Source organism: Telmatherina bonti (genome assembly GCF_933228915.1).
Source record: "Telmatherina bonti genome assembly, chromosome: 7".
Classification (NCBI taxonomy): domain Eukaryota; kingdom Metazoa; phylum Chordata; class Actinopteri; order Atheriniformes; family Telmatherinidae; genus Telmatherina; species Telmatherina bonti.
Genome location: NC_136625.1, coordinates 26,163,067 through 26,171,753, shown reverse-complemented (window position 1 = coordinate 26,171,753; position 8,687 = coordinate 26,163,067).

Here is an 8,687-nt window from a genome sequence, read left to right as displayed (position 1 = left end):
GGGCAGCACACACCCTTCTAGCACAGATATTAAATCTTGTTTTTACTGTGGTCATTCCTGACTGCTGCACTATGTCTTACCTGCTTTATAAAGTTTGTTGCCCAATGGTATGCAGGAAAAGTCCACATTTGCAGACTGAAGTATAGACAAGCCTGTGTGCACTGGCATTGATCTGAACTACTACTATTTAAAAGTATTGCTCAGGGCTTAATGCTTCTCTTCTGAACGGTGATAGTCTTTGTTTGATCGGCATATGATGTTATCTAATTTCCTGTATATTATACATAGATGGTACACACTTTAGCATTGAACATGATCGCGTCTTCAGGGTGAATAATGTCCATTATGATGTTTTTCATTTGTTTCTACTTAGTGTAATCCAACTCAGGAGCTGAGTGAACTGAGGATGTTTCATAGAATAAAAAGGAGAACAAAGGGAAGAATAATTAGATTCCAGCCCACTGAAGGGTGTGTTTTCATTTCCTGCCAATATGTTTGTGAGTGCATGTATACGTGTATGTGTGTGTGTGTATGTGTGTGTGTGTGTGTGAATGAGAGTTTGTTTGTGTACCAATAACAGTTTATGGGGGATGCAGGAAGGATTAAGCAAATAAAGGTGGGTGAGCTAATCTGGAATTCAGTCATTTTCATCCAGGAAATGATTCACATCTCAGATTTTATTGTTAGTCTTGACATTAGATTAGAAATGTTGCATGTGTATCCTGTTCTTCAGTTTTTTTTAAAAAGGGACAAAATTATATTAAAACAGAAAAACTCCACCCAAATTACTAAAATAACCTCACTACTCAATTCCACTGACATGTTTCTAGAAATTACTGACATCACATTTAAAAAAGACAAAGTTTGTATGAAAGGAGAATTAAATGAAAGCCACAGGTAGAAGATTTTGAGCCTGATAAGAGGAGTATTTTGGGAGGAACAGGGAGTGGCAGAATGAGGTGTTAAGCTCTGGGTCTCAGTGATCTTCTTTGCCTTTCATTGTTTTTCCAGCGTGTTGGGACTTATTCCTGAACTCTTGGTCTGCAGCTTTCATTTGAATCCTTGCCTGTGCACATTGAGTACACAGGATAAAAGTTCAGCTTTTAAAAATGTGACATTTGCTTCTGTTTTGATGCATTATATTTCTTACTGTATGCTATCTCTTGCGAAGATGTTACATATATTCCATTCTTCCTATATGTTAGCAGATCATCTAAAATAAGACAATATGACTAAATAATGTTCTGCATTTTGCTGAAGCCTGATAATCATGGCGCCCATCTAAGATATATGAAGCCCATCCCAGCCACGACTGGGCAAGAAGCAGGGTACAGCTGCATAGGTTGCCAGTCCATCACAGGCCAAAAATGGAGAGACAAACACCCCTTTTGCTAGGGAGAATTTAAAAATACCGTGTTAGACAGTAGGAGAAGGCTATAGACCCTGTAAAATAGGCCATGCATGCACATGAGAACATGTAAACTCCACACAGAAAGGTCTCAGTCGAGGCTGAAATCTTGCTGTGAGGCAACAGTCCTGAATAAATTCATGAAACATGCCCAATCTTTACTTATCAATTCATATGAAGTTTGTACTGACTAACTGTTGTTGAAGTTATGGAAGATAATCCTGATGCAGCTTCCAATGTGTTGGCTTTGTAGATGTTAGATTGTTCAGTGGCTACTGTTTAAACAGATCAATTTGTCCTGTTTCCCTGATATCCTCTCATTCCAGGTGTGTATACCTACATGACTACATCTATGTCGAAGCCAAACTGTGACATATCACATCTGCCCGGGACTTTTCTGACTTAGGAACCACAGAAAGGTTTGGTTTCCTGGGTGACCTGTAAGATTGTACCAATAACAGAGTGGTGCATCATTTCCAAACTTGTCTGGGCAGCTCTGTCTTGGACACGTACAGATGGTTTTTTTTTTCTGAATATGAGTACGAAGCCCAATTATTGCACCTGCGGTCCAAACAAAAACAGCTGAGCGGATTCCTTGCGACTGAACATTTACTGCGCCAGGACATGTAGCCACAGGTCGACGATGAATCAGTCAACTCCGACAACACCGGGGTTTGTTGAGGTTAAGATAGAAACAAAATGAAGATGCATTGAGATACAATATGACAACTGTAGAGGGACACTAACTCCAGAAATTCTTTGAAGGTACTTTGTAATACCAAGATTTACCTGGAATAACTGCAGGAGGCAATTTGTGAGTTTACAAAGCCACAACTCTCACTGTGTTGGATTTCAAATATCCTGCAATAATACATGCATAAGTAAATGGGTAAGTAATCATTTATAAACTGGGATCACCAGGCGAGCACATGAAGGTCTTCTCCTGATTGACACTTACAACGTGGAAACTTTCTCTTTTGACCTCTTGACTCCTTTTAATTTCAAGGAATGCTTTCTGGTCTTTTAGCACAGTGAAAATGTTTTTCAAGGCGTGACCTTGTGCTTTCAGACCGCAGGTAAGCAAGCAAATCTATCCACTCGTCTCAGTGTGTTGCCTTGATTTTTTGGGATGTATCTGTTTGGCTTCTGTAAGTCTTTTTGTTCCACTGATATCCTTCATGGGCCTTAGCAACCAAAGCAGACTGCCAAAAAAGACTTGCAGCAGAATGTTGTGTGTGTGTTGTATGCATTGCCTAAGGCCACTTTAAAAGATCTGTGATAAATGTTTGACTGTGTCTGTTGTTTTCTGCGATTCACACAGCACATAAACATCCATGAAAACACAACTTGTACTGTTCTCTACTTTACCTAGCTATGCAGCTTAATGCAAAACCGTCCATGCTCGTGAGAGTGTGTGTGTGTGTGTCCTTACTGGGAGGTGTAAACACATTAGAGTCACATCAGATAAGCCTGAGGGGAGAACAAGTATTTACTTTTCCCAATAATTCCTCCATATCCACATGTCATCTTTGATCTGTTTCCCTGAAATGGAAACTTACTGACGTTAAAAACAGTCTGCACTTTAACACTGATGGATTATTGCTCTGTAGCTACTAAAATTGTACAATTCTCGAGATTCATGTGAAAGTTTCTTGTATTGCTGAGATCTCAATAAAATTGACATAGTCTTTCCCACTTCTCACACAAAATGCATCCAACAGTACCAACAAAGCTCTGTGTATCTGTGTTGTTTGTGTACAGTGCTGTGCAGTGGACAGAAAGAGATGGACGGAAGTCTTCTCCATGGAGCTAAAAGGAATTGGAGAGAAGGTGAAAGAATTTCTGAAGTGATCCTTGTTCCTAAGCCCCCACCAGAATCCTCAGAGTGCCATTTAAACAACTATGAATTTATGTTTATGTCCATGATGGTGTAGGAATTAAGAATTACTTCCATCCAATAATGTATAACCTCTTTGGCTGCTAAAGTAGCCACAATAGCAGCCACGGTTTTGTTGAGGTTTGGGTTATTGACAAATTCCGATCCACTGGGGCGTGTACGGTACGTGTAATTAAGTAGAATTATCGCAGGGACACTATGATTAATAGTAGTGGTTTGTATTAATTCTTTGTATTAATTAATTTTGTATTATTTCATAATTCTACAGTATATTATGGAAGTATATGTAGCAACTCTGTATTTCTCTGGCTCAATGATGACTTGAACTCATATTAGCTTGCATTAGCTAGCTAGCATGGACAAAATGACTTACTGCTTCTCACTGCTGGTTTTTATAATTTGCGACTGTAAATCTGATCTATTTAGACCAGATGATATAACTTACTCAGTTCAGGTAAGTTATATCATCTGTGTTACATAAAATATAACTTGTCTCTGATGTTTCTGCAACATGGCAGAAATGATTGTTTTCTTTGTGAAATAGTGCCAATTGTATCAATTTGAGATGTGTGGAGGTAGATGTGTCTCATACACACGCACTGATGACACATTATGAATCTTAGACGGTAAAGCACTCAGTATGGTAGCGACTAAAGCACCTCAAGGGTCAAACAAAAACAGCTGAATTTGTCAGTTTAAATAAAAAGGTTATTTTTGCAAGACATGTTGGTGAGTTTAAATTAACAGAAATGTTTCTTTATGTTAAGACTGTTGACAGAGATAAAATACAAAAAAGGCAAATAACTTACATTTATAGGAGTCACTATGGATCAACTGGAAATAATTGTATTCTCTCATTTTTTACAGTATGTTCTGCATTAAGTTACTAACTGACTAAAGAAGCCAAATGTTGCTATTCTAAAAACAATGATGTGATGTAAAAAAAAAGCAAAGATGGAACTAGTTTGTTTCATAAACTAAAAACTGCATTTGTTAACTTTTTTTTCTTTTACTCCTAGCTACAATATATGTACATGTAGGAGCTAAGACAAAACACATTTATTTTTGGTTTTATCCAATGAGCTAATTTAAAATGCCTTTTTCAACTTGTGCCATGCGTCCTTTTCAAGACGTGGGTCATATTTACAGCCATGCCCCCAGGGTTATGTTGGCTGGACCAAAGCCAATAATGAACACGCACTCTAATAAAGTTAAATAATTGGCCAGTTTGGTGTTGATTGAGTGAGGTTGTTACAACACTACCCACCAGAGTTTATAAGCCCTATCATGGCTTGCTGTCTTATTGTACCTGACAACATAACAACTGTGAAATGAAGGGATTTGACCACTGTTGCTCCATTTTTACTGTTGCATTTGTGTTGTTTTGGTTTATTTTTTATTCTTGCTCGTATTGAATTTTGTTCATGGTTTGGACTATGACCTCTAAGAGTGTGACATCCTGCTGGTTCTTTCTTTGGATGTGGTTAAAAAAAAACAAAAAAACAAAACAACAGACCAGACAAGACAGCAGCACAGTATGGCTGAGTTTTTTTTTTCTTTTTAGGTCATAGAGGGAATCTTTTAAAAATATGCTCAAATTTGCTATATTACGATGCATTCTCATGCTGCAGAGTGGAGAACTAGTGTCAAGTTAAGCAGTGAAAGAAAGAAATACATTGCTGTGAAAAGGGCTTAACACAGTCAGCATTTAATATATATGCTGAAAAATGTTAATTTAGCAATGTTTCATAATTTCATAAAAATATCTCTACCTTAGCATCAATATGCAGGAAGGTGCTTTATTGCCTTTCTGTGCTTTTGTAAATCAGCCTAAATAAAATGGATCAGACCATAAATATCCAGGATTTCACATTATAGACATCATAAGCCTGTAAACTGTAAAAGTCTGCCCACCCACAAAGAGAAATACAATACAATTAGATTCTTCATTCTTCCCAACCAGTCCTGTGACTGTTCCCCAGTTTCTCCTCAGCATCTCCTTGTCATTGCTGTCATTTCTGATCTACCATACTTTAATCGTAATGTGACTTTGTTGTTACGGATATGTGTTTTTATTTTTATAGCTAGACACAAAACACATTTGCCTTAGAAGTTCAGAAAAATAAGGAATCAGTTCATTTGACTTCACAGGAAATAATCTAATTATCTTATCAGTAATGGTGCTTAGCAGCCTTGTTTCATATGCTGAGGCGACCTGAACCTGAAAGAAAACAGAGGGGAACTTTTGTCACCCTGTGACCCACTCAGATTACCTAACGCACACCTGGAGCCATTGACAGTAGAGCCTGCAAGTACTGCCATCTCATATTACGTCCTCCGCCCAAAGCTTTGACATAAACACACAGTTCACCCACGAAGAAAGCCTTCGAACAGGGAGGCAGTGATTGTCCCAGAGTGTGATGGCACTACAGGACAAGAAAAGACATCAGTTACTCCTTATTGACTGTAATTAGTGCACTAGTTGAGAAGGGTAGAGGATCTGTCACAGCCTGCACTGTGAGTGTATTCATGTTTTACTCATGAGTGTTTAAGTCTGACTAAGATAGCCGATCAATACTGTGAATAGAAGATAGGGAAGGTGAATTAAACGTTCGTCCCCCGATTGCTAAATGATAGCTTTGTTTTTACATTAAATAAAGCACACATTGTTCTCATCATGTTTAAGATGTAAAGATCAAAGTTAATAGTCATGTCATGACCCTAAATGTGCTGAGAACCAAGCTGCACTGTGTGAAAGCATTAAAATGATTTATTTTATATGACACTTTCAAGTGATAGGAATGAAGCAGATCTGGATATGTCTTTGTTTGATTTGTAACATCAGTGTGTTGATTTAAGTGCATAACCCTCTGTTTCTTCAAAAGATTTATGAAATAATCATTTTCAAGCTGAATAATGAAATAGTGAAATTTGCAATTTGTGAAAATGTGCTGATTATTATGCTGAAAATGCCATTTTGAGGGCATTAAAGTGAACTGCCAGTGTTTAGTTTGCTGTTTTTATGCCAGCTTTATGTCACCATGCTCAATAATCAGCTGTGTGTGCTCTCAGGTGTTCTCTGTGTTCAGATAAATGTTTTCACTCATTTCTGTTTTCTCAATTCTAGCTGGAAATCATGCAAAGTGAACTTGTGTTGCTCAGAGAAAGCGCTGTAGTTGTGAAAGAGCTTGGATTTGTGGTCAAATATGATTATAAAACTGATGCAAGCGTGAGTCTATGCTACATGTTTCTACGGCGTCATAAACCCCCACCCTGCCACACCCTCAGATTTAGGCGCCCTTCTTTCGTGTACCTGAAGGTGCAGTTTTATGAACAAATGCAGGGCTGTGGCTTGGGCGAGTCCAGACACTGCCTTTTCAACTCCTCGTGTGTGTGTGTCAGAAAGCTCGTTCTTACCACTTGTCTGCTTTTGCACCTGAGGCAATGTTTTTTTTTCCTCTGCTGCTGCACAAGCTGTACACAGAAAGTACACATGACTCAGTTCTTGATTAAAGAAATATGACTTTTCGCCAAGAAAACTTCTCCTCAGTGAACAACTGAAGGGTAAAATTATTTAAAGCCTAGACTCTGAGAAGATCAGAGATGAACCTCAGCTAACAAATAGTTACTTATAACCAGGGGGGCATTTAGTTCCTAATGGAGTTATTACTAATGATTAATTCCAGAGATTGATGGGACAGTCAAGAACAGACTGTTACTTAAAATGTCAATATTTTTTTTGTTTATTCGGTAAGTTTCTGATTTGTGACTTTGTAAATATGCTGGATCATTTGCTGTGATGACATCACAGATTAAAGTATAAGTGAAACCGTTCACAAGCCTTTCAGCTTGTTTATTTGTAGACATTACGGTGATAGTAGCAGGCAAGGGAAGTGTGATTTTAAGATGTTTTTTTTAGAAAATGTTTTTACTTGTCACTAAACCCAACAGACCTCAATATGAAAATGCATTAAAAAATCAATGAAGCTGAAAAGAAAAACAAAGAAATAACAAGAGCCGTCATGGAGAGATGACTGTCATGTGCCTGCTAATTGGGGTTCCTGACACAGTGTCACTATTTGGACGTGAAAGTTTGCAGTGAGAACGGCAAAAACCAATGTCGTTCTTATCTTATCTTATCTTATCTTATTTTATCTTATCTTATCTTATCCTCAAAGTTGTGCTCTTTTTCTTGCCCAGTGAAACACACACCATAGATTTAAGAGGCTAATGGTCACATGACTGAAGGATTCCTCCAGAATGAGATTTTAAAATAATAAACTAATATGATCAGAGCTCCTGCATGTGACTGACCTGGACTAGAAGGAAGTTTTGAAATTCTGATTGAATTAGCCTACTCAGCTGTGCAAATACGTATCAAATGCACCTTATTTTCCTCATTTACTCATGACCGGCATAAAATAAAACATCAAAACTGAACTTCTGGGGTTTTTTTGTTTAGGCCTCGGGAAAGATGAACCACTTGATCTTCACTTGATCTTTTAAATCCCGTTAATGAGGCCTTAAGTAGATAACAGACCTGAGTAGGAACCACATTCCTCCCCCTGCAGTTTTACTTCTCTGCATTCCCTTTTTTCCACCATTATTTGTGCCTTTTATAGTACTGTATGTGGGCAGTTTCTGTCTCTCTCTCCTTTTTCTGTCTGCCCTCTTTCTTCTTGTGCAGACAAAGCTGGCGTTGTCTGCTGAAATGCTGTGCTGCGGGGACAAGCTTTGGGTCAGCATCTCATGGAATGCCTTGAAAATCATCTAGTGAGAGGAGTCTCTTAATGTACACGTCTTTGCCCTTTCTTTTCTGGCTCTGACTCATCTAATGAGTCATTACAGAACACACGTGGCATGGTAATGCTATGTAATGACAAATGACAATGCCAGAAGAGTTGGCACATGTACTCCTTTAAAAAATATTAATAATAAGGCTACAATTTCTTGGCTGTGACTGCCCTTATTCTGTATTGAAAAAATCGTTGCCTAATTGCTGCATAGTTGTATTTCTGTTATTGATTTAGTCCACAATAAGTTTTCAATGCACATTTTATCATTTATCTCTCATTTTTATGTCTGCTTCTCAGCTTCATGGGCAAGTGTGTGCACTTGTGCATTTTTTTTAATTAATTTATTTTTTTTGCCAATATTTTCCCTGTTGTGGAGCTTCTGTTGCATTTGTTTCTGCCTGTATCCAGGCGACTTTAACAGCAGCTTTTATAATGCTGTTATACTGCAAGATTTAGTCTGAGGCTCTCAGTGAAGCCTGAAGCACTTTGTGTTGCTGCAAATCATGTTGAAGCAGCCTCAGGCATCAATGGCCAGTAGGCAGATTTCACAACTGACTTAAGTGCAAACTTTCTACATGGAATCCAT